The following is a 13,476-nucleotide window of genomic DNA, read 5'->3' on the forward strand; positions in this document are numbered from 1 at the left end:
AAAATTAATCTAGCCGCGCAAATGCGCGGGTACACCCGCTAGTTTTGGTCATACCGAGATCACTAAGTCGATCTAGGTTTTCAATCTCTGTGTAACCAATTTGAACTTTTCGGTCACACCGAGTTACTGTAACTGTTAGCAGATATGCATCTCGGTGCCACCGAGTTGTTCCACTCGGTCACACCGACAGGGTCGGGCTATATATACCTACGGGCAAAACTTTGGAAATTTTCTCCAAACTCTTTTCGCCCGCGCTTAGCCCGCTCTGCCTCCAGGGTCTCCGGATCGTCCTCCTCGTCGCCAGCTGCCTCTTGCCGCTGGTCTCCGCTGCCGTCAACGGAAATCATCCCCGCCGTTGCCGCCGTAGCGAGTTCATCGCCGAACTAGGGTATGGACTCGATCACTGTGCTATCCCTATCTGATTCCTAGCATATTGTGTTCGCCATGAATCTTGCCACGATTGAAACTATCTTATCTAGTCAAAACACTCCATAGATTAGAGATGAATTGAAAATTTAGGGTTAGGTTTCCGCCGAAACCATCTCGGACCAACCGAGTTGTAGAACTCGGTACCACCGATTCGGCTAAGGCCATTGCACATGTAATTCTCGGTCTGACCGAGAATTGCAAATCGATGTGACCGAGTTCAGGACTTTGTGAAACCCTAGCAGTCTCGGTGCCACCGAACTGTGACTCGGTCTAACCGAGTTCACTAGTTTAGGTTCCAAAAGCTGCTTCGGTATCACCGAGTTTACAAATCGGTAGATCCGAAATGCTTTCTGTGGAAAACTAAAACTAAGTTTTTGACTCATTCTTTTGCAAAAAACTCTGTATTTTGTGATGCTCATCCACCCTATCTCATCTATATCTATTCACAGGGTCTGCTGTCAGTGTTTGCAATATGTCTGATCAGAGTGACAGACAGAACAAGTCAGAGGAGTAGGTTCAAGTGAGTGAGGGCACTAGTCCCTCAAGCAGCTATGATGATGGCAGCAGGAGCACCCCAAGCAACTTACCCAAAGCTGCCACCAGGGCCAGAAAGAAGAAAACCTCAGAATCTGAGGATGAAGACTATGTGGCTATTGAGGATGAGGCCACTTCCAAGAAGAAGGTGCTCAAGAAAGAATATGGCTCAGCTGTAGCCACTAAGACAGGAATGCAGAAGAAGGCACCTGCAAGAAGGATTCCCACTTCCAAACCTAGGAAGGTTGCCACCGGGGAAACCATGAAGTTTACCATTGAGTCAAAAGATGAAGTTGTTGGCCAAGACAAGAAGAAAAAGAGAGTCAGAACCACTACTGCCAAGGTTCTTGGCAATCCCTCTATGAGGAGAGACTCTGAAGAGGAAGAAGAAGAAGAGGTTGCTGCACCAGCACCCAAAGCTCAGAAGCTTATGGGTGATGCTATCAGATCAGGGGCTGCTTCATCAAAGCCCAAAGAAGCACCCAAGGCTGCCTCCAAGCCCAAGACTTCACCTAAGAGGAATACCAGGAACATATCTGTTGCTGAGAAGAACAAGGCCCAGTGCCTGAAACTGTTGCTGAAGAGGAAGATGATGAAGAGCATGTCTTGAGAAAATTGAAGCCAAAAATTCCAGATCATAATGATGTCCATCCTGTAGCTGAAAACATGAAGCTGAGAAAGGATGCAGGACTCAGACAATGGAGGTTGACTGATCCTTATGCAGTCAGGAGAAGAACTGATGTAGACTACAGGTTCCATACAAAGGAACAACAGGATTTCTATGAGTCAGTGCTGCTGTACAAGAAGCCAATAGTGTGTGACATGAGGTGGGTGGACTGGAAGTACATCAAGGAGAATGAAGAACACTATCTTGGTGTGTATGACAGCTTCAGTGCTTGTGGAGTGGCAGACTTTGTTGGGCAGAAGCTCACAAAGTGGAATGATGAGCTAATAATGCAATTCTACTCCACAGCACACTTCTATCCAGATGGCAGGATAGTATGGATGTCTGAAGATACTAAGTACCAATCATCAATTGAAGAATGGGCTAATCTGGTCAATGCACCTAAGGAGAAAGAGGATGGCTTGGATGTCTATGCCAAGAAGAAGATGGATCACAACACTATGGCACATATGTACAAGGAGATCCCAGATGCTGCTGTTGAAACACACAAGTTTGGATCAGTACATTACCTTCTATCAGGACTGCCAACCATCAATTGGATCCTTAGGCACACACTCTTGCCCAAGTCAGGTGATCACAATATGATCAGAGGCCATGCAATAAATCTGCTACACTTATTTGATGTGCCACAAAAGTTCAAGGTCATGAGTCTTATAGTTGAAACTATCAAGAGGACAGTTGTTGATCAAAAGAGAAGTTGTGGGTATGCCCCCACAGATCCAGGAGCTGATTAACTCCAAGATGGGCACTGGCACATACTTGTTGGACAAGGATCACATGCCTATCTATCCAGACTTTGAGGATAACCAAGTGGTTATGGATGAAGATGAACCATCGCAAGCACAAGCAAAGAAGGAGAAGGCAAGGACAGAGAAGGCTACCAAGATGCCAACAATGGAAGAGGCATCTCAGTACTTTTTGAAGAGCAAACAGGATCATCTTGGCTACTTGATTGCATCCACTCTAAGGATTGAGAAGGGACTGGCCGCCCTGACTCAAAACCGGGAGAGCCTGGAGGGGATCATGGAGCAGAAGTTCTTTGACTTGGATGTGAAGGTAACTGAGATCCAGTCTATTGTTGAGCAACTTCAGGATGATGTGTAGGAGAGGAAGGGCAAGACAACCACTGAGGCATTTGCAAGAGTGCCTAGAGCTCATAGATCAGCTGTAGTGCCAGTGACAGACACTAGAGCCACTTCATCTGCACCAGCTACAGCCCCAGTGGAATCAGCTCCAGCACCTACTCCACCAGCTCCATCCACATCTACTGAAGTCTTCGTCCAAGGAGCCATCTCTACACCACCACCTGAAGATCAAGCCTGAGAGACGATTTAGTGCTATGCATTTTCTATGAACTTTTTGGTAACTTGTTGCCAAAGGGGGAGAAAAATGTATAGATCATAGGCTTCGAGAGAGAGCATTGCTTTTTATTCTCTCTTGCTTTGGTGGTTGAACTTTATTTGCTTGTTTGAGATACCTTATGTCTGTGTGATACTTGGATGATCATGTGTTTGATCATATGCTACATTAATGCTTGTTGGATGACATTATCCTTTTATCACTATATGATCATTCACTTTGCTTGGTGATGAGTGCATGTATTCAATTCATTTTGAGTGCTCCACCAAGATGTATGTGACATGGAAGAGTAACCCATGAGCCTAACTCTTTGTGCATTTGCAGTCCAAAGCAAATATTAAACTATGCACAAATTTAGGGGGAGCTCTTGCTTATCACATACTTCTCAAAGCGACAATGTTTTTCACTGTTATTATCATTTGTCGAAGCTTTGATCTATATGTTGTCATCAATTACCAAAAGGGGGGAGATTGAAAGTGCAACTATCCCTAGGTGGTTTTGGTAATTCCTAACAACATATAGCTCATTGAGCTAACATTATTCCAAGATAAATATTTCAGGAAAAGCTCAATGAATGGCATGGCATGGATGAGAAAAGTGGACCCCTCAAAATACTAAGGATAAAAGTATTGGCTCAAGCTCAAAGCTCAAGACTCTACATTTTATACTTTAGTGATCCAAGATCACATTGAGTCTATAGGAAAAGCCAATACTATCAAGGAGGGATGAGGTGTTGCTTAATGAGGTTCTTGCTTCATAGTGCTTAGTGATATGCTCCAAAACCCTCAACTACTTTCCCACATCCACATATGACCTAAACCAAAAGTCAAACTCGGCCGCACCGATTCTTTCTATCTGGCGCCACCGAGTTCAGATGTCATAGCCACTGCCACAAACCCTAGGCAAATCGGTCTCACCGATAGGGATCTCGGTCTCACCGAGATGGGATTGTAATCTCTCTGTTTCCCTTCGTAATGTTTCGGTGCCACCGAGATGAGCGATCGGTCCCACCGAGATTGCAATGTAAACTCCTTGTTTCCTTTTCGTAACATTTCGGTCCCACCGAGATGAGCGAACCGGTCCCACCGAGTTTACCTGACCAACTCTTTGGTTATCTTTTTACCAAAATCGGTCTCATCGAGTTTGTGTAATCGGTCCCACCGAGATTACGTTATGCCCTAACCCTAACCATATCGGTCCTACCGAGTTGCATGCCGGTCCCACCGAAAATCCTAACGGTCACTAGATTTGCTAAATCGGTCTGACCGAGTTCTCCAATTCGGTCCCATCGAGTTTGGCAAGTTGTGTGTAATGGTTAGATTTTGTGTGGAGGCTATATATACCCCTCCACCTCCTCTTCATTTGTGGAGAGAGCCATCAGAACAAACCTACACTTCCAACTTGCTTTTTCTAAGAGAGAACCACCTACACTTGTGTTGAGGCCAAGATATTCCATTCCTACCATATGAATCTTGATCTCTAGCCTTCCCCAAGTTGCTTTCCACTCAAATCTTCTTTCCACCAAATCCAAATCCTCTGAGAGAGAGTTGAGTGTTGGGGAGACTATCATTTGAAGCACAAGAGCAAGGAGTCCATCATCAACACACCATTTGTTACTTCTTGGAGAGTGGTGTCTCCTAGATTGGCTAGGTGTCACTTGGGAGCCTCCGACAAGATTGTGGAGTTGAACCAAGGAGTTTGTAAGGGCAAGGAGATCGCCTACTTCATGAAGATCTACCGCTAGTGAGGCAAGTCCTTCGTGGGCGACGACCATGGTGGGATAGACAAGGTTGCTTCTTCGTGGACCCTTCGTGGGTGGAGCCCTCCATGGACTCGCGCAACTGTTACCCTTTGTGGGTTGAAGTCTCCATCAACGTGGATGTACGATAGCACCACCTATCGGAACCACGACAAAAACATTTGTGTCTCCAATTGCGTTTGAATTCTCCAAACCCTTCCCTTTACATTCTTGCAAGTTGCATGCTTTACTTTCCGCTGCTCATATACTCTTTGCATGCTTGCTTGAATTGTGTTAAGATTGCTTGACTTGTGCTAAGTTAGCTAAAATCTGCCAAAGACTAAAATTGGGAAAAGGATAAGTTTTTATTTGGTCAAGTAGTCTAATCACCCCCCCCCCTCTAGACATACTTTCGATCCTACACCATATCACCACATTGTTTTTCTACTGCTAGTTCACTGGGCTACTGTGGTTCGCACTGCTAGTTCACTGGGATGTCGTGGTTCGCACTGCTATTCATTGGGTTGTCGTGGTTCGCACTCCTCCAACGTGAGTAGTAGTAGTACTTGTATATACCGCATCATTCTTTGCTCCTTACTACTCCGACATGTGGGAGAGCCAGCATCCGGGTCGACGTGTCATGCACCAGATTAGAGCGTGGAACGGAAGGGGGCATCACCTCAGTCGGAGCGCCAGTAACTCATGACTATAGTGAGTGGTCATATCACAAGTCTTTCCAGCAGTAACGCGCCGTCAAATCGCATAGCCCAACCTTTCCAGCAGTATGTTTGAGAATCCGCCACTCGCTCACCCTCCTCGCCTCTCTGTCAAACCGCCTACCCGAAAACTGTCGCGCGTACTGCCCGGGAAAAGCCCCGCCCTCAACTTTTAACTACGCGAAAATAGTTCGAGCTTGTTCGTTCTATATAAATACAGTACTTACTGTATGTTTATTCATCCGTGGGGTTGTTCAATGAATGGAGGGGCGAGGAGCACAAGTGAACAATACTGTAGTACTACTAGTAGTAAGTAGGAGTCGTAGAGTAGTCACCTTAAATAGAGAGTTTCTTTTCTTTAATGCCACGTACACAAATTGAAACGCTTGTTGTGGAGAGAAAAAAGATAATCACTCCACTATATATGTACGCAGGGGCCTGAGCGCTTGCTTTACTAGGGTTGCTCTCTTCATTCTCTCATCCTCTCCAGATATAAACAAGACAGCGGTAGCGATATTTTCTCTCTGCTCACCGCTGGTCACAGATCCAGCCGGATCCCTTCAACCGGTGTTGTAGAGGACTAAAAGGTGCATCGTTCACGCGGTCATCGTCGCCGAGGGAGGAAACCCACAGCCACCGGAGGGGCACGATCCTATGCCCGTGCCGTTCTCTCTGACACAGTGCCGGCTCGGGAGGTCCTCCGACCCTTCTTCCTCCCTGTCGTATTGTTTGCAGATCCGACCTGCCGCCATCGACATCCCGGCGAACCTCAGGTATAAGTTCTTCGAAAGCGGCCTTGCTCTACTGCCCCAGCTCCCCACGTGTCTCCATGTGCATCTTTTTCTACTCCCATCAGCTCTTCCAAAGCCACCTAAATTTTTAGTATTATTAGAGGTAAAGCTATTTCATGCATTCGAATCTAGGGCTTTGTTCAAACAACGAAGAAAGGGGGGAAAGTTGTAGCATGAATCTAGGACTTGAGTCAAAAAGGAAATAACATGGTGAAAGTGGTAGAGACGGGATACCCAACCGGTCTCTTGGTTGAAAAGGGAAATAATGGAAAAACGCAGTACAAACTGGATAAGGAACAGATCTATTATTGGTTGAAAAAAGGATAGAAAGTGGTGGCTGGTGGACAAGTCAACAGAGTATGTCCAGGATTAGATTTGCTACCATCACATAGTAAAAGGTCTCCAGGATTAGATTTGCTGCCCTCACATAGTAAAAGGTCTCAGGATTAGACTTGCTGCCCTCACATAGTAAAAGGTCTCCAGGATTAGATTTGCTGCCCTCACATAGTAAAAGGTCTTCAGGATTAAATTTGCTGCCCTCACATAGTAAAAGGTCTCCAGGATTAGATTTGCTGCCCTCACATAGTACAAGGTCTCTAGGATTAGGTTTGTTGCCCTCACATAGCATGAACAAACTCGGCATCACCACTTTACGCCTCCTTGTAGGTACATTGTGTTGATGTGTCCACTGTCACATATCCTTATACCAACCTTTTGCTGTTGTTAATGTAAGGGCACATGTAAAATGAAGCGATCACACTGTTACCTTAGGGACATGTCTAACCAGTGTTATTGGTAATCTAATGCCTCTAGTGATAAGATGCAATTAAACTGTGTTACAAATGGCACTCTTGCTATTTTCCCCAGTATGATAAGTAAGTTGCTCCTTTACGTTGCTGAGTGTCCTGGTGTCCCCACAGTCCCATGCCCTTAAACCAACTCTTTAGCTGCTGTTGGTTTACTGTGTCTGGTAAACAAGCAATGCCACCATTAAAGTAATCCCATATTTGAGGAATCTCATTGTTGATCATAATGCTTCTGGTAACATGAAGCATTGCTGACGTTTTAAAATTTCTATTGTCCTTGCGTGATTTCCATGAACATAATTAAGATGCTTCTTTTCATTTTGTATATGTTTCGTATATTCTTATTGACCAGCAACTGCTTACTTTCTATCTTTTTGTGCAGATAGGGATATCAATTTCACCTTGTTGCTATTGTGACCTTTTGGTGAACTGCACAAAACACTTTCTTTTTGGAATGAGTGTCTTGTGCAGTTCAACTAAAATATCACGTGGGCAACATCTCTCAATTTTGGTGGAACTGCACAAAATGGTGATTGGAGTTTCCAAAATCTCCGTCAAGTTCTACTGGTAATATCGTGCAACATTTTATTAGCCTTTGCAAGATAGAGCCATCACTATCACCACAATGGCACTTTATTTTTAGTGGAACTGCACAAAAGGATAAGAAAATTATAGTTGCACCTTACATGAGCCGGACAGCCAACCTTAATGTTCCTCAATTTTAGTGCAACTACTAAAGAAGAACCTGCCATCTCACGAGAGCAAGTACTTCTTGCTAGCTGAATGATGCAATATTTGCTTCATTTCAGGTGAACTGCAGAAAAAGGCGCATGAATTGAATCATGCAACTCCAGGCAGACCTCATCCTAGTGGAGCTACGGGTTGAGTTCAAGGAGGCCACTATTAAAGCGAAATCATGCTCTCCTTGTTTGTGTTGTGCAAACAGGAATACTCAACTACAGATGTTGTGACAGTCAAGAGCATTCGCCAAGTTCTTTGATTGTATGACATGGCTAGCCAAGATGGATTTAATCCCGATATTCACTTTATCAAAAGGCTCTAATGGGTTGGTTCTGAATCTTGCAAGCTGGGAATCAATAAGATGTGTAGGCATCTTTGTTGTACTTATTATTTGAATCTTATTTGTTGGTTCTGAATCTTGCAAGCTGGGAATCAATGAGATGTGTAGGCATCTTTGTTGTACTTATTATTTGGATCTTATTTGTTGGTTCTGAATCTTGCAAGTTGGGAATCAATGAGATGTGTATGCATCTTTGTTGTACTTATTATTTGGATATTATTTGTTGGTTCTGAATCTTGCAAGCTGGGAAACACGGCATGATGATGCAGAGGACAAGAACCATAACAAACAGTTCAAACTTGGTAGTATTATCTTTGTGAAAGTGTGACAAATGTGTTGATCGTGTGCGTCCTAAGAATAATAATTGTAATTGTTGTGCATGTTGATCCTGTGGCACTGATAGAACGAGCCAATGCATTGCTTGTTTTAAGTATAAATTTCTATTAAAGCTCTGCCTCGCCGAGTTCAAGCAGTACCTACAGGACGAGAAAGCACAAGGTTGCAGGACTAGACCTTGTGCCCATCCATTCGTCTCCTGACAGGGACCAGCGGCTCACCGTCTCCTAGGTATGTGTGCGGGACGAGGTTCTCATCTACCACTTCTGTAGGGCCATCAGAGGTTCTGGAGCATTCGCCCGTTCCATCAGCAGCGCCGACTGCACCTTCGCTACGGTGGAGTGAAGGAAGAACGTGACGATTCGACCATCTGGTGCAACAAGCTTGTTGACATCCAGAAGCAATACAAGATCATCAGCAACGGGCAGGAGAATGACTCCGTGGTTGACCTCGCTGAGACCATCATCGACCCCTGATACGCCAACATGAAAGAAGACAACGATACCAAGGACCTGAACACGTGGGAGGTACCCCTGAATCTAGCCTACATAACCTACGCGGCCAAGGACGCATACGCATGCTACGACATGTACAGGAAGATCTTGGACATGAGGGCGTGTCTGCTTCCCGTAACCGACGAGTACACGGACAACCGCAGCGTCATGATCAAGCGTGCCAGGAAGGTCTATATGTTGTACTGTATCTGTTTATAAGCACCTTTATCATCTGAGTGTTTCATGCATTAGCCTATGTGTCGTAATTATCTGTTTTGTCTGAAATATTTCTTTTAAGAACCCATTAACCTGATTGCTTTTTTAGTGGTTATTTGCTCATGTATGTAACTAGTTCACTTGTCCGTAAAAAAAACTAGTTGACTCGGCTATCGTGCTTTGAATCTCCTTCCTCCCAACATATTCCTCTCCTTAGGTGGACCCAGCAGGTCTTTGAATTTTCTCCCACTTTCTTTTTCGATGTAAACTGAATTTTCTCCCAGTACTTTTCCCTAGAACCAACTCAACTGTCCCACGTCTAGCCTAAAAAATAATAATACCCCACGTACTATTAACTCATCAAATTTAAATGATATTTTATTTCGTAAGTTGAAAGTCCTTACAAAATAATGATAATAATTGTTTATATATAACTTCGCAAGTTAACTCCTAGTGATTGCGTACATAAGCTTGCAAAGATTTTACTGACCAATGCAGTAATAGACGTGCAATCATGTGTTTATGTTTTTATAACATTTCTCCGTCTATCCCAACATGATATTTTCACCCAGCCCAGCAAGTCCGCGGATTTCGAGAAAAATGCAAATGAGATTTAAACGGGTTGCATAGATGCTACATCATTGTTTCATCCAGCCCACCAAATGGACTAAAAAACAAATGGACTGGCTCACATGTGGGCCAGTAGGTCGAAGCCTAAGAAGGCGTTGGATTTACATCCAACGGCCGGCATTCTTCTTCAATCTCTCGTCTTCTTCCCCCAGCGCTGCCGGGATCGCCTGCTCCAGCCTTCGGCGTCTAGCGGTGTTGTTTTGTGCTCCTCAGCGAAACGCTACCCCGCTGACGGCCAGGCCATCCCTCCACTCCGCACCTCCTGTTATTCTCTGCCGAGTGTAGGCCCACCCCGCACCCGAACCAGTCAAGTTTCCCACTCCTCTCCGTCAGCGACTCCACTGACGCGTCTTTCCCATCATCGGGTCGTTCCAGTCTGGGGCCTCACCGTCGTCCACTGCCTCGGTGTGCTCGGCACGGCGTGGTCAACATACGAGAGTCATCGGAAGAGGACTATACGTGGAGAGCCTGACGGCTGGGACCCACGAGGTCCATGGTCGCACGCAAGGAAAGTTCCTCCTTATTACGCACTGTACATGGACTGTACGTGGGAAGGGCTTCTGTATTTCGTGAAAAAAATGTTCCCCCCGCTGACAGGTCGGACCCACCAGCTATATCTTCGCACGCAAGGAAGTGCCTCCTTATTACGCACAAAAAAATGAATACCCCCTGCTAGCTGGGACCCACCATAGTGGGTGGCTGACTTGTGGGCCTACTAAGTTGACGAGGACGGAGGGCTTTGTCAACTTAGTCAATATGAACGATTCTAACTCCAGTGACCGTACGATGTCCATCCAACGACCATAGTGATTCTTCAACCTCTGGTCTTCTTGCTCCAGCTGCCCAAAGCAGCGCCGATCGTGCCGCGTGCTCCTGCCTCTCGTGGCCGGCTGTGATGCCGCGGAGGCCTCACCGCCCCTACTACTCCCACCGCTGGCCTAGGGCATCCCTCTACTCACCCACACCCCATGTTATTCTGCGGTGACAGCAGCCTCACGCCGCAGCCGAACCAGTGAACCCTCGTACTCCTCTCCGCGTGGGCATCCACTGTCGCGTCTTCCCCGGCTCCGCGTCGTCCCCTTCCTAGGCCTCGCCGTCGTCCACCGCCTTGGTGCTCTCGGCGTGGCGTGGTCAATGTGGTCAACGACCGACTTCCATCGGAAGAGTACTTTACGTGGAGAGGCTGACAACTGGGTCCACGGCTGCAGCTGGGTCCACAGCCACAGCCCAGTTTTTTTGTGATTTGCCAAGTAAGTCACTTTGTCAGGCCTGTTGGGCCGTAAATCTTTCAAGACGAGGAGACCTTCATTCAGCTGGCCGAGAAAATGGCCTATCAGTAATGAGAAATGGGTTGTACATTTTTAAAACACATCAAACCGACAATTAGTTTCAAATATCTTTATTTCATTTTGAGATTTTAAATTGCATTTATTTTTATGCATGGACAATTTGTTGGATTTTATATTGATATACATTTATTTTTAAAATCATTTTGAATGTGACTCGAAATTTCAGGATTAAAAACAGTTCGGACCGCACCGAAATATGCAAAATTTCGTATAATTTTTTAACCGTGGCCACAATATGGGATGTAATGCTAACAAAAAGAATATGGGCTCCAAAAAAAACCTTAAAAATTAGCAAATGGGCTGTAAATTATTAGAAATGATGGCAGATGGGTTGTATGCTATTTCCCACAGATTTGAGGCTTTCCTAAAAAAAGGTTGATGCACAAGCAGTGACTGTTGGATTTCCATCCAACGGCCGTCTTGCTTCTTCAATCTCTGCTCTTCCTGCTCCAGCCGCTCAAACAAGCACCAGCGGGACTGCCTGCTCCCTCCTCCCCGCGGCCAGCTGTGCTGCCGCGCAGGCCTCACCGCCCCATCGTACTCCCATCGCTGGCCTAGCCATCCCTCTACTCACCCACACCTGCTGTTATTCTCCGGCGATGGCAGACGAACCAATAAACCCTCGTACAATCGTACTCCCCTCCACGTGGGAAACAACTGCCGAGTCTTCCCTGCCTCCGTGTTGTTCCCTTCCTAGGCCTCATCGTCGTCCACCGCCCTGGTGCTCTCGGCGCGGCCTAGTCAACGTGGTCAACAACCGACATGCATCTGAAGTGGACTATACATGGAGAGGCTGATAGCTGGGTCCACGGCCACACGCAAGGAAATGCCTCCTTATTATGCACAAAATAATGATTCCTCCACCTGACATCTGGGACCCACCGAAAGGGCCTCTGTATTTCGCAAAAAAAACGTTACCGCCACTGACAGCTTGGACCCACCAGCTATATCTTCGCACGCAAGGAAGTGCCTCCTTATTACGCACAAAAAATGAATACTCCTCCTGCTAGCTGGGACCCAGTATAGTGTCAGGCTGACTTGTGGGCCAACTAAGTTGACGGGACAGAGGGCTTTGTCAACTTAGTCAATACTCCAGTGACCATACGATGTCCATCCAACGGCCGTAGTGCTTCTTCAACCTATGGTCTTCGTTCTCCAGCTGCCCAAAGCAGCGCCGGTCCGGCCGCATGCTCCCGCCTCCCGTGGCCGGTTGTGATACCGCGGAGGCCTCACCGCCCCCTACTACTCCCACCGCTAGCCAAGCCATTCCTCTACTCATCCACATCCCCTGTTATTCTGCGGCAACGGTAGCCTCACACCGCAGCCGAACCAGTGAACCCTCGTACTCCTCTTCGCGTGGGCATCCACTGCTGCGTCTTCTCCGGCTCCGCGTCGTCCCCTTCCTAGGCCTCGTCGTCGTCCACCGCCGTGGTGCTCTCGGCGCGGCATGGTCAACGTGGTCAACGACCGACTTCCATCGAAAGAGTACTATGCGTGGAGAGGCTGACAGCTGGGTCCACGGCGGCCGCAAGGAAGTGCCTCCTTATTACGTGCAAAATAATTATTCCTCCACCTGACAGTAGGGACCCACCGGACGGGCCACCGTATTCGCGAAAAAAATGTTTCCCCCCTGACTGCTGGGACCCACCAGCTACACCTTCGCATGCAATGAAGTGCGTCCGGGCAAAAAAACGATTCGCCCCCTGGCTGCTGGGACCCACTAGCTACATCTTCGCATGCAAGGAAGTGCCTGACAGTCGGGACCCACCTGGTCGAAGCGTATGTAGCGTTGTCATTCTGGTCGCGAACGTGTATGTACATACTGGTGGATGTAGAGGCGCGCACGTGTCGTAGTAGAGGCGCGTGTGTGTCGTAGTAGAGGTGCGCACGTAGCATGTACACGTACGTACAGCGGTCAGTGTGCAAGAAAGAAAATACGACCAAGTATGTGTACATACGGGCGGGGTCTCAAATGCCTACTCGCGCATACGTACGGCTAGGGCTTGTGTACATGGCTGGGTCGGAAAGGAAAAATAGCGTCGTCGTCGTGTTCATGGGGAGCCAACCGGCTGGGTCGAAACGAAATGTGTCGTTGTGTTCATCGGGAGGGCTTGGACGGAACAGGCGATGGAAACGAGGCTTGGCGTACCGCAGAATGGAGGAAACAGCCTTGTGTCCGACCGGCCACGTTCGAAACGGGATCATGTTCATTGGGAGGGGTCTGGCGTATCGCAAAACGGAGGAAACGGACCTCCTACGGTCGAAACGGGGGTCCTGTTGATCGGGAGGGGTGTGGCATACCGCAAAACGGA

The sequence above is a fragment of the Triticum dicoccoides genome, chromosome 7B (genome assembly GCF_002162155.2).
Source record: "Triticum dicoccoides isolate Atlit2015 ecotype Zavitan chromosome 7B, WEW_v2.0, whole genome shotgun sequence".
NCBI lineage: Eukaryota > Viridiplantae > Streptophyta > Magnoliopsida > Poales > Poaceae > Triticum > Triticum dicoccoides.